The sequence below is a fragment of the Pan troglodytes genome, chromosome X (genome assembly GCF_028858775.2).
Source record: "Pan troglodytes isolate AG18354 chromosome X, NHGRI_mPanTro3-v2.0_pri, whole genome shotgun sequence".
NCBI classification, from domain to species: domain Eukaryota; kingdom Metazoa; phylum Chordata; class Mammalia; order Primates; family Hominidae; genus Pan; species Pan troglodytes.
In genome coordinates this window covers 107674416-107688507 of record NC_072421.2, presented here as the reverse complement: position 1 = coordinate 107688507, position 14092 = coordinate 107674416, and the positions used below count along the sequence as shown (strand labels likewise).

At 42.3% G+C, this 14092-nt stretch overlaps 1 protein-coding gene across 1 annotated transcript in view; it reads right to left on the bottom strand.

The window, feature by feature from the left end:
• Positions 1–8935: 8935 nt before the first annotated feature.
• The window catches only part of TMEM164 (transmembrane protein 164), a 181267-nt gene continuing 176110 nt past the window's right edge, over positions 8936–14092 (bottom strand). Inside the window, exon 7 of the mRNA XM_016942926.3 lies at positions 8936–10892. The gene's annotated coding sequence lies outside the window, so the exon portion shown is untranslated. The remainder of the gene's footprint in view (positions 10893–14092) is intronic.

The following is a 14092-nucleotide window of genomic DNA, read 5'->3' as shown; positions in this document are numbered from 1 at the left end:
GTGGCTAAAAAGTGTTCTTAGATCCTAGAGGACTATTGTGGTTTTAACCAGTGCTCCATAAAGGCAGCCATCTGCTCAGGTTTTACCTATTTTCATCATTCATGTTTAATGGGACAGAAGATTTTTCAATGATTTCGACCATATTAATAGGTTCAGGTAGAATGAAGTAGTTTAATGAGCCCACAGCATTCTTTTTTACAGCATTAGTGGTTAACTCTGGTCTGGACAAATTTCAACTTCAGTAATCACACTCCACCTACCTAAATTCTTCCCAGAGTTTCAGCATTCCCACTTTAGATTTCATGCCCCACTGGACACTGTGTAAATAGCTTTACTGCTTCCGAGGGCAAGTATGGGTGTGTAGGATGAAGCAGTGCCCCTGTGTTGCTGGGAAATACTACCATATCTAAGGGGTCCTATCAGTGTGAGGTAAGGAGAAGTCTGCGGTGGAGAAGTCACACCGGGATTCAGAGCTGCCAGCCAGGAGAGCCAGTGAATGACTGCCCATCCAGAGAATGGCTTCTCCCACTTCCTGCAGCTTCAACCACATAAGCCAAGATAAGTATGGGTTTGGGTTGGGTAAGCTCTCATAGCTTCCCATCTGTATGCTCAAGCTTTTCACCTACAGGAGGAAGAAATGAATGGGAGGATGCAAGTGAGGAAAGCCCTGGATATACTATTTTTGGCCACTGCATTAAAAGGCCTGCCTTGACACCTGTAGCCCCATGGGACAAGCTCGTGTTCAAACTTCAAACTTGTTGGAAGAACTCTTTCAAGAATTGGAGGGAATCACATTAGGTCTCAAGCACTGTTCTGAAGCCAATCTACATCCTCACCCCAAGCGCTTGGTTACAACCTTGTTTAGAAATGACCCCTTAATAAAAATTGCTGTATATATAATGGGATATTATTCAGCCATAAATAAGATTGAAATCCTGTCATTTGCAGCAACGTGGATCAGCTTGGAGGACATTATGTTAAATAAGCCAGACACAGGAAGGTAAATACCATATGTTCTCACTCATGTGCGAGCTAAAGAAGTTGATCTCATAGAAGTGGAGAGTAGAATAGTGGTTACTAGAAGCTGGGAAGGGTTGGGAGAGTGAAAAGGGAGAGGTTGGTTAAAGTAGGGATCCCCAACCCCCGGGCCGTGGACCAGAACTGGTCCGTGGCCTGTTAGGAACGGGGTTGCACAGCAGGAAGTGAGCAGTGGGCAAGCAAGCATTACCGCCTGAGCTCCACCTCGTGTCAGATCAGTGGTGGGACTAGATTCTCATAGGAGCATGAATCCTATTGTGAACTGCACATGTGAGGGATCTAGGTTGTGTGCTGCTTATGAGAATCTACTGCCACCCGCCCCATCCGTGGAAAAACTGTCTTCCATGAAACCGGTCCCTGGTGCCAAAAAGGTTGGGGACCACTGGGTTAAAGGATAGAAAAATACAACTAGACTGGAGGAATAAGTTCTGGTGTTCTATAGCACTGTAGGGTGTCTATAGTTATGAATTTAAGATATATCTTTGTATAACTAGAAGACAGGATTTTGAATGTTCCCAACATAAAGAAATGATAAATGTCTGCAGTGACACATATGCTAATTAGCCTAATTTGACCACTATACATTGCATGTACTGAAACATCACTGTGTCGCTTATAAATATGTACAATTTTGTATCAATTAAAAAATTAAAAATTACCTCTTAATGTATTATGTTTGGAAGGTACTGACTATATATATCTCAAATTGTTTAAATGGACCCACCCAGAGAGCCGGTGGAGGGTGCAGCTATACGTAAACCAACACTGACCTGCACTTACAGCTTTCCATCATGACAGATGATTACTTAATTTGACAGAGGTGAGATGTAGAGTATGCTCGCTGTCTGCAGCACACAGCTGGGCAGTGGCTGAATTACATGCCTCCGTGCTCACCAACTGCCATGGCATCTTTGAGCTCATGCTCCCATTCTAAAAGGACACATCCAAGTCACAAGGGGCAGGTAATTTGTTCCCCCTTTAGTCTCCCTCCATGGTGGGAGAAGCTCTTTGTTTTTTACTCAGAATCTTAGTTGGCACCTCGTTATGTTAAAAATCAGATTGAAAGAACTATTTCATCGCTATTAAGCACAAATGTATACAAGCTACTTATTAAGGAGAACGAGGTTGTTTTGATAACTATAAAATGTTGCAACTGGGTTGAATGAATAGTCTCAGCGGTCTATTTCTATGTTTTACCTCTACAACAACAAGAAGGTCCTGATTTGCACGGAGATCAGATTGTTTAATTTTATGAAAGTGTGTACATATAGGTCTAAAGTGTAAAAACCCAGCACAGTCCACAGCTATCTGAAGCTTACAAGAAGTTCGGGCAGGAGAAGCATAAAACTCCTGAGGTTTGAAGACAAGTAAGTAACCTGATGGCTTCTGCTAACCCACTGGTGGTCTTCAGTTGCCATTCTGTATATAACTTACCAGGTGTTTGTTAAGTGTTTTTTGTTTCTGTTTTTATTATTACAGTTTCAAAATATTATGTATTTCAACACACACGTATTTTTTGAATTAAATGTTCATAGAGGGCCGGGCACAGTGGCTCACGCCTATAATCCCAGCACTTTGGGAGGCCCAGGCAGGCAAATCACCTGAGGTCAGGAGTTCGAGACCAACGTGGCCAACATGGCGAAACCCTGTCTCTACTAAAAATACAAAAATTAGGCATGGTGGCGCACGCCTATAATCCCAGCTACTCAGGAGGCCGAGGCAGGAGAATCGCTTGAACCCAGGAGGCAGAGGTTGCAGTGAGCTGAGATTGAGCTACTACACTCCAGCCTGGGCGACAGAGCAAGACTTCATCATCTCAAAAAAAAAAAAAAAAGTTTATGGAAACTTGGGGCTGTTCCGACAGAAACCCAGGATCCCACAGGACAATCAAAACCACTGCTGGAGCCTCAACATGCCCAGTTATTTTGAGAGCTTTTGGGAAGCCATCATTTGATGAAATGACAGCTTTTTTTTTTTTTTTTTTTGGCCTTTTCCTCCCAAATGTCAGGCTCAACATGATCCATCAATATTTATTGCCTGTCCCTCCAGAGGCATGGCACCTTGCTTGGTTACAGAATGAATATAGTATAATTTTGTAAGATAAATTAACAAACAGTCCACTCTGGGCTAAGAGTTGTAAGGAGCATATGAGTTTGGTCTAGTTAGGTAAAGTCCTTCAGACTGGGGCCCAGGTAACATTAGGGTTTTATAGGGTTTCACTAAATAGCTTCCACCTCAGTGGCATTAGAACATAGTTGTAACTGCCCCTGTTGAGAAATTATATTTCTTTGCACTCCAATATGTCAGCACCAGAAGCCACCCCATACTGGACATGATCATAATTTCTTGAGTGGAGGAGACTTTCTGTTCCCATAATGTGGCTCTCTTGCTCCTTAGCAGGAATATGCAAGGTGGCTGGAAGAGAAGTGATGTGCTTGTATAAGAAATAGGTTTGGACACACAGAATGGCGAGTTGTGTTCTTTACTGTGAAGCTGCCCTCTCAGAGGCATTGGGCCCTTCCTATGATGAGGCGATAAGAAGAGACAGAGAGAGGCTAGGACTCTAAGAGGCTATCTTGAGGCCTGAAGAGGAGAAGACAGTTTATAGTATGTTTACTGGTTGAAAAATTACCCCACAGAGAAAAAAATCCATTCATGAGGCAGAAGGAAAGAATAGTAAGAGTAAACCACATGGAAAGGAAAATCGGAGTAACTTTCAGAATCACTAGCTATGCATAAAGGACAGGAAGGCAGTATTAAATGTGGGCTCTTGTAAAGCAGGAAGCGCAACTTGTATACAATAGAATGTTTAAATCACATTTTAACTGACAGGAAGCTGCTGAGAGTTTCCAAACATCAGGCAGATATTGAAACTAAGAGCTGCTATAGTCACTTTCCATCTAAATGGTATTTTGGAATGACCCAAGGTTACCATATGGGTCAACATGTATAAGTGGGTTTCTGTGTATCAGCATAGGAGATGGGGGCTGGCCAAATGGCTGGATGGAACAATCATATTCCCCACTCCCACATATCCTAGCAGAATGGAAAGGGTGTCTTGGACTGGACAGAGTGGGAAACCCCCATCTTTTTGAGGGACAGTGCTGGTGTGAGTAATGCAAACATTTCCCTAAGCTTTCTCTACTTCAGACATCCAAATGAATTTCAGGAACTCTGCATGAAGACATTGCCACCCTGCTGGCATATGCCTCAGCAATGGCCTCTTTCCCAGAATTGTGGTCGGGGCAGATGTGGGTAGCCATAGTGACCTGTGTACATGAAGTCATGCTCCTTGGTGAATTGGTTCTTGTTTATCTGGCCTAGCATATCTTGCGGTCTGTGGTACTCATGAATGATGGGGCTTAAAAGGGAAACATGGGGTTAATCCAGTTGTTGGATCCAAATAGGATGGGATTGTTTCTGTTGGGTAGATGGGTCTAACTGGCCCTGCAGCCTTGGAGAAGGTCAAATAGACATTGCTAATAAATAGTCAGCAGTAGGCTGGGAAAGTGCAGGTAACATCCTTTGCTCTAGGGAATGTTACACAGTGGGTCCTGCAAGCAGGGTGCACAAAGCACTTGAAAGTGAAAAAGAAACACCTTTATTTTCAACCTCCCTCCATTTTTGGACATTTTTATAGGAAAATTCATATAACATACAATTAACCATTTTAAAATGCACACTTCGGTAGTTAGTGAATTCACAATGTTGTGCAACCCCTGGCTCTCTCTAGCTTTAAAACTTTTTCATCACTCCATAAAAACACCCCACACCCATTATGAGAAGTCACTCGCCAAGTCCCACCCCCAACCCCTAAGTAACCTCTAATCTTCCTTCCATCTCTCTGAATTTACCCATTCTGGATGTATCATATTAATGGACTCATATAATATGTGATCTTTTGTGGCTTCTTTCATTGAGTATGTTTTCAAGGTTTATCCAAGTTGTACCAAGTTTTAGTACTTTGTTCCTTTTTATGGCTGAATAATATTTCATTGTATCATGTAACACAGTTTGTTTATCCATCATAATGGATATTTGGATTGCTTCCACCTTTTGGCTCTTAGGACCAATGCTATATAAACATTTGTGTACAAATTTCTGTGTGAACATATGTTTTCATTTCACTTGGATATATGCTTAGGAGTGGAGAATTACTGAGTCATGTGGTTATTCTATCCTTAACTTTTTATTTATTTATTTACTTATTTGAGACGGAGTTTCACTCTTGTTGCCCAGGCTGGAGTGCAATGGCACGATCTCGGCTCACTGCAACCTCCGCTTCCTGGGTTCAAGTGATTCTCCTGCCTCAGCCTCCTGAGTAGATGGGATTACAGGCACCCGCCACCACGCCCAGCTAATTTTGTATTTTTAGTAGAAATGAGGTTTTACCATGTTGGTCAGGCTGGTCTTGAACTCCTGACCTCAAGTGATCCACCTGCCTCAGCCTCCCAAAGTGCTGAGATTACAGGCATGAGCCACCGCACCCAGTCTACCTTTAACTTTTTGAGGAACCGCCAAACCATTTTCCAAAGTGGCTGTACCATTTTATGTTCCCAGTAGCAAGGTATATGGGTTCCTATTTCTCATCCTCACCATCATTACTTTTCTTTTTTTGATTAAAGCCATCTTAGTGGATGTGAAGTGGCATCTCATTATGGTTTTGATTTGTATTTCCTTAAAGATCATTGATATTGAACACTTTTTCATGTGCTTATTGGCTATTTGTATATTTTCTTTGGAAAAATGTCTATTCTAGTACTTTGCCCAGTTTTTAATCAGACTGTTTGACTTTTATTATTATTTTTTGAAACGGAGTCTCACTCTGTCTCCAGGCTGGAGTGCAGTGGCATGATCTCGTCTCACTGCAACCACCATCATCTCCCGGGTTTGAGCAATTCTCCGGCCTCAGCCTCCCGAGTAGCTGGGACTACAGGCACATGCCACCATGCCCAACTAATTTTTGTATTTTTAGTAGAGACAGGGTTTCTCACCATGTTGGCCAGGATGGTCTTGATCTCTTGACCTCATGATCCGCCCGCCTAGGCCTCCCAAAGTGCTGGGATTACAGGTGTGAGCCACCACGCCTGGCCGACTGTTTCACTTTTTATTGTTGAGTTGTAAGAGTTCTTCATATATTCAGGATATTAAACCATTATCAGATATATGATTTGCAAATATTTTCTCTCACTCTGTATGTAGTTTGTCTTTCATATTCTTGATAATATACTTTGACGGACAAAAGTTTTTCATGTTTATGAAGCCCAATTTATCTATTTTCTTCTATTGTTGCTGATGTTTTTGGTGTCAAATCTAAGAATCCACTGCCAAATCTGAGATCATGAAGATTTACTTCTATGTTTTCTTCTATTAGTTGTATAGTTTTATTCCTTATATTTAGGTCTTTGACTTACTTTGAGCTATTTTGTATGTGTAGTGAGGTAGCAGTCCAACTTCATTCTTTTGCATGTGGTTATCCAATTGTCTCAACACTATTTGTTAATACTATTCTTTCCCCCATTGAATGTTCTTGGAATCCTTGTTGAAAATCAGTTGACCATAGAGGTCTGCGTTTATTTCTCAATCTTATTCCATTGCTCTATATGTCCACCTTTATGCCAGTACCACACTGTTTTGATTACTGTAGCTTTGCAGTGAGTTTTGAGATCAGGAAGTGTAATCCTACTTTGTTTTTCTTTTTCAATACTGTTTTGGCTGTCCAAGGCCCCTTGAGTTTCCTTATGATTTTGAAGATTGGCTTTTCCATTGTTGCAAAAAAAAAAAAAAAGGCCATTGGAATTTTGATAGGGATTGCACTGAAACTGTAGATGGCTTTGGAGACTATTGCCATTTGGATATTTTTTCTAATACATGAAAACAGGATGCCTTTCCATTTATTTAGACATTTTAAAATTTCTTCCAGCAATATTTTCTAGTTTTCAATGTACAAGTCATTTACCTCCTTGGTTAAATTTATTACTAGGTATTTTGTTATTTTGGATGCTATTATAAAGGAGATTGCTTTTTTTTCATTTTATTTTCAGACTGTTTATTACTGGCATTTAGAAACATAACTGATTTTGTGTGTTGATCTTATATGCTACAATTTTGCTGAACTCATTTACTGGCTCTAGTAGTTGTTGGTGTGTGTATTCTATGGGAATATAGTCATATTATCTGCAAATAGAGATAGTTTTACCTCTTCCTTTCCAATTTGGATGCCTTTTGTTTCTTTCTCTTGCTTAACTGCTCTGGCTAGGACTTTCAATACTATGTTGAATAGCAGAGATAAACATAAACATCCTGGTCTTGTTCCTGATCTTAGGAGAAAAGCTTTCAGTCTTTGTCTATTAGGTATGATGTTAGTTGTGGGTTTTTCATAAACGCCCCTTTATCATGTTAAGGCATTTGCCTTCTACTCCTAGTTTGCTGAGTGTTTTATTATGAAAGGGTATTAACTTTTGTCAAATGGTTTTTCTGCATATATTGAGATGATCGTGTTCCCACCCCACCCCCTACTTTGTTCTATTACTGCGGTGTACTACATTGGTTGATTTTCTGACATCAAACCACCCTTAAGTTCCTGGAATAAATCCCACTTGGCCGTGGTTTGTTATCCTTTCAAACAACCAACTATTGGTTTCATTGACTCTTTTTCTTCTATTATTTCATTTATCTCTGCTCTAATCTTTATTATTTCATTTCCTCTGCTGGCTTTAGGTTTCGTTTGCTTTTCTTTTTCTAGTCCCTTAAGGTGTAAAGTTAGAGTACTGGTTTCAGATCTTTCTTCTTTTTTAATGTAGGTGTTTACAGCTATAAATTTCCCCCTGGGCACTGCATTCACTGTATCCCATAAGTTGTTGTATGTTGTATTTTCATTCTCATTCATCTAAAAGCATTTTCTAATTCCCCTAGTGATTTCTTCTTTCACACTCATTGGTTCTTTAAGAGTATGTTCTTAATTTCCACACATTTGCAAAATCTCCAGTTTTTCTCATTATTGATTTCTAGCTTTGTTCCATTTGATCAAACATACTTTGTATAATTCCAGCATTTTAAAATGTTTTAAAATAATTGTTTTATGGCCTAATATATGCTCTAACCTGGAGAATATCCCATGTACACTTGAGAAGAATGTGTATTGTGCTGTTGTGGGGTATAGTGTTCTGTATGTTTATTGGATCTAATTGGTTTACAGTGTTGTTGAACACTATTTCCTTACTGATCTTCTGTCTAGTTGTTCTATCCATTATTTAATGTGGCATACAGAGGTCTCCAAATATTATTGTAGAACTGTCTACTATTTGTTTTTAATTCCCTCAGTGTTCACTTCATATATTTTGGAGCTCTGTTGTTTGGTGCATACTTGTTTATCATTGTTATATCTTCTTTATGAATTAACCCTTTATCAGTAAAAATTTCCTTCTTCATTTTTATGACAATTTTTTACTTAAACTCTATTTTGTCTAATATTAGTGTAACCATCTCAGCTCTCTTGTGGTTACTATTTGGATAGAATATCTATTTTAATCCTTTCACTTTCAACCTGTATCTTTGGGTCTAAACTGAGTGTCTTGTCAGTAGCATATAATTGGATCATGTTGTTTTTTAATCCATTCTGCCAATGTCTGTCTTTTAATTGGTGAGCTTAATCCATTTACATTCAAAGTGATTACTGATAATAAAGGACTTGTGCCATCGTGCTGTATATCTTTTTTTGTTCCTCAGTTCCTCCTATACTGCCTTCTTTCGTGTTTGATGTATTTTTTTTTGGTAATATCCACTTTGATTCCCACTTCATTTCCTCTTCTCTCTATTTTAGTTATTTTCTTAGTGGTTATCATGGGGATTATAGCTAACATCCTAAGTTTATAACAATCTAGTATGATCACTCCCATTTTTTTCCTTTTCATTTTAAATATACTTTATTTTTCAGAGAAGTTTTAGGTTCACAGCAAAATTGAGCAAAATGTATAGACAGTTCCCCCATATTTCCTATACACCCATCACACGCACAGCCTACCCCACTATCAACATCCTGTATCAGAGTGGCACATTTGTTACAACTGATGAACCTACACTGATACATCATTATCATCCAAAGTCCAAAGTTTACATTAGGGTTCACTTTTGGTATTGTATATTCTATGAGTTTTGACAAATATATAATGAAATGTATCCACCATTATAGTATTACACAGAATAGTAGTCTCATTGCCCTAGAAATCCTCTGTGCTTAGCCCATTCATCTCTGTATCCTCCTAACACCAGGCAACCACTGACCTTGATCACTCCTTTTTAATAATCATAATAGCTAACATTTATTGAGTGCTTACTGTGAAGAACCATGTTATACACTTTTCAATAGCCTTATGAGTTTCCCATTTTACAGAATAAGAATCAAGTTCAAAGAAGTTGTCACTTATCTGAGGCCACGTAGCTGTGAAGTGGCAAAGCCAGGATTCAAAACAAGTTTGTCAGGCTCCAGAGACTGAGCTTTTTCCCATTCACTGTTGTCTTGATGAGGATGATGATGGTGACAATGGTGGTGGTAATGGTTGTGGTGATGGTAGTGGTGGTATCTAACAAATGTGCTGCCAGGTACTGTGCCAAGTGCCTTATGTGCCTTTTCTATTCAATCCTCACAATAGCCTATGAGGTAGATGCTATCATTATTGCCATTTTGTAGATGAGCAAACTGAGGCTCAGAGGTTAGTTAACAATATCTCAAATGCACAGAACCTACTGAGTGGCGGCTAGTGACTACAACTATAATTGAAGATTTTATTTTGACGATCTGCTATCTCTCTTTAGCTCTGAAGATGGCAAAGGTGTAGGACTAGGCCTATCCCTGAAAACTGATTGGTTGGTTTGGTTTTTGAAGTTCAAAATCCAGGGACTTAGCCTTGATATTATTTGGTTCTTTTACAAGCATACATGAGTTCTGACGGCAATGCTCTCCTATGGGCAAATCTGACTCTGCCCTTGGCTGTCCAGCCTTAGTCATTGTCTTTCTAGTCAGGGGAGGACCGCCCTCAGGCTTCTGGGTACACGACTAGATCTCAGAAATAGCCCCCTAATCGGCCTCATCAGCTTTGAAGGAAGCCACTGCAGGAGGGGCCTAAGTAGGCCAACACTTTAACCCAGTTACGTGAGGGCAGCTGTAATCCAGGCTGATCATGTCTTGCTAAGCTCTCTGGGGGAGAAATGTCCAAAAGCGGCTTCCTGTGACCAAGTATCCCTAGATCTCACTATGCAGACACTCCTTTTCCCTTCTGGAAGAGGTTGGCCTAAAGGTTACAAGGGCAGAGCTTAATTTGAGTGACTGCCAGGACTGAGGGGATGTTGGTGGCAATTCCTAACTGCAGTGAAATGCCCATGGCTCAGGGTGCCCTAGGACAAAGTGCTGCTTTTCCTTGAAAGGCTTACTACCTGACTCTTCTTCCACCTTGTTGGAGGAGGTAGGGAAATCATTGTGTTCTTCTGCATGGGCCAGACAGCCACTCACATCAACCCAGGGAGTTCAGGACACATTGGGCTTCACACCCCCACCCCTACTTCTGCCAGCTCACCTCACCTCTGGCAATGACTAGCCCTAGGAGTTCCCCAGGGAAGCAGGCTGAGTTGTCTGGCCAGGCTGCTGTTGGGGAAAGAAAGAAACCAGAGCTATTGGGGCTGGGTGGCCTAGCTTGTCTGACTCCTTCCCTGTCATTTGGCACGGTGGGCTCCCTTATGCAGGTATACTCTGCCTCTTCCCTCTCATGTCCCACAAACCATCTGTCCCAAGAGAGAGCTCAACAAAGTGGGTCCCCTTCTGGTCAAGAAGCAGAAGGCTTGCCTGGCCTGGGTGGATGCTGGCAGGGAAGAAAAAGAGGAGTGTTAGAATGAGGCTGTATGCTAAAAGTCTGTATATTTTTCCAAAAGGGTTTTCTCTAGCAAGAAGATGACTTTCATGGGAGAAGAGGAAGAGGAATCTAAGTTAACAATTACAGTATTTCATTGACTCTAATATGCCTTAGATTATAAGATGTCTGTTATTTTATATACTGCTGAAAAAAAAAAGGTGCTGATTAAACTGTCATGCCACTGATTTTAAGATGCATTCCAATTTTAGTGATGTTAAAATGTGAAAAAAATGCGTCTTAGAGTCCATGAAATAAACTGAGGTATCACCTGTCCTACACACAAACACCCACTCACATACACACCACAGACCGCAACCACACAGGGCACATTAAGGCAGAGTGGGTATGAGTGCAGTCAAAACCCCAGCTAACCTCTGTGCTCTGGGAACAAGCATAGTAACCAAACTGTCTGGAAATAGGAACCCCTTCCACTGGACAGAACTTTATAGAGCCCTCTCACACCCACTGGTCTCACTGGATTCCTCATAGATGTCCTGTGGGGTAAGCTAGACAAGGATATTTACTACTATTTTACAAATGGAGTTCAGGAAAGGTATGACTTTGCCAAGGGCACTCGGGACCTGAAAGGGAAGAACTGGGAGAGCAGGCCCTGCCTGCTCAGTCCTGCTACAATGCTGGTTTGACTACTACAGGACAACAACTATTATTTTGGGAAAGGATAGAGACATAACTACTGAGGTTGTAAATAAGTAACTTTTAACTCCTTTTCCCAACAAAGTTATTTCCAAAACCTCAATATACAAAACAGAATAAAATTGGAGTTGTTCTGGGTGAAGCCAGGGGAAAGGCCAGAGCACCACCCACTCTACTCCGATGCATCCCCCGCTGCCTGAGGTGGCTTCTGAGGCACCTCTCCAGCATCCCTGAGGTGCTGAGGAAGAATCTGTACACCTCTGGAGCAAGGGGGCTTCAACTGTATTGGTAATGTTCTTTTTTAAGCTGAATTTAGGTATTATTCTTCATACCTTTTGGTATATCTTAAATATTTCCTTTTTTAAAAAGGCACTGCTATAGATGGTCAGGTCAAAGAGATGACTCAGAACCGGCCTGGAAACTTGAAAGCAAAAGAAGTTTGCTTTGAATTATGAGCTTAGGTGAGGCCTGGGGACTGAGATTTTTAAAGCTCCCCAGGGGATTAATGAGCAACAAAATCGACAGTCCACTGTACTAGAGGTATCTTGTTAGCGCCGACATGCTAGAAATCTGAGTGTATGTCTTGGAATGCACAGGAAGATCCCTCTGTTCTCAGGGGACAGAATACTAGAGAGCCCAAGGTCTTTCTAAAAATGCAATACTAAAAAGCATGAGCCTCCTGAGTATAGAGAAGGGACAACAGTGGCAGGTTGGCATCACCTGGGCAAGCCCCTTGGATGGAGAAGGGAAGTGTGGAAGGGAGCAGAGAGGCCTGCTGGCTGGAGCAGTGATGGGGCTGAGAATAGGTTGTTGGACAGGAGAACAGCTCTGTGACTCATGCTACTGGCCCTGTTTCCTAGCACAGATGTGTCAAGGAAGCATCCACCCCCACTGCAAAGACCTGCCTCAGTGTGAAATGCAGAGATTACCGGCTGGCTGGTATGCAGGAGTTATTGAAAGTTAGGAAGTCAGCTGTGGAGGGCATCCATTAGCCACAGGAGAAGCCTCTCCCTACTGCCTCCCTGGTTCTTAAACCCCTTTGCCCAGCAGCTCAGACATCCCAGGTGTGCAATTCAGATGCGAGGCAGAGTGCTGACTGTGGGGAGGGCGGGTTCAGGCAGTAACAGAGTCCTTGACTTTCGACTACATTGGCCTTGCCTGTTGCCAATGTTAGCAAACCACACATCCTTTGATTAAACCATTGCATTTGTCAGGCTGACATCTGTGTATTTCTGTTCCTCCACTGGCACTGGCAAACCAGGACAAGGGAAAAGCTCATTGGGGGATCAGGTTGTAACCATCTCAAGCTGCTCCCTACCCCTCAGCGGGGTGGATGACACATTCCATGGGCTGGTGGGGCTTTTGCCATGCAGACGCCAATTCTGTGTGCCTCCAGGGAAGGAAGGGGTGACCCTGGTGGTGATGAAGAGCTATAAAGGATATGGAAAAGCAGTTGGACACCTTGCCCAGAGGTCCAGGAAAGAGTCAGGTGAACAGTTGCTGTTGGTCTTAGTGCTTTTCCCTCACAATACTGCCTCCTTATCCAGGACACCAACTATATAGAGCCCTGCAGAGAAACAGGATGGGGCCCCTCAGCAAGAAGCTTGAGGTGCCTGGGCAAACAAAGGCATCCCAGCCCCATCCAGGAGAATTCATAGGATGGGCATGGCTTATGTAGCCTAGGGTTCTCCATCAGAGAACAGTGGTGCCTCCTACCATATTTTAGCACTCAGGTGTAAGATCCTTGTTCACGGAGCACTTTTCATGGAATGGGTCCTGTGCCAGGGGCTGGAGGATGAATCAGACCCCACCTGGCCCTCAAGGAGCTTAATGTCTACAGAGGGAGAGAGACCAGTAATGAATCACGTAAGAGGGAGGCAAATGATGGCCAGAGTTAGTACCAGGTGCTGTAGGAGCAAAGTGGACTGGCACCTAACGTAGCCTGGGGCTCAGGGAAGACTGCAGAGAGGAGCTAACCTTTGAGTGGAGGCCTTAGGATGAAACGGGAGAGTGGGAAGCTGAGAAAACAGCACAAAGGAAACAAATGGCAAGGACCTGGGAAATGGCGTGGCATGCCAAAGGGGAGTACAATCCCGCTGGAGTGAAGTGTTTCTCTGCATGCTTCTTTTGGGAGTGTGGGGTGGAGGAGATGTAGTTGAAGATGCTTACAAAGCCCAGGGCTTGTATGCTACATGAAAGAGCCTGGGCTTTATATTCTAGAGCCAGTGGCCCAGGGAAGTGATGCAGATCTGCACTGGAAAAGACTGTTGCCTGCAGGAGGGAATACAGACTAGGGTGGGGATGGACATGGTGGTAGGGGCAGATGCACTGCCCAGGGTAGGGATGGCAATGGCCTATGTCATTGTCTTTCTTAGCTCTCTTCCTAAAAAGGAACCCATGGGGAAAGGACACAAACCAACTCTCCTCACCTCCTCTCCGCAGCCTCTTTCCATCCTTCCCCTTCACCTGGCCCCCTTTCTTCCTGTGCCTTTCAG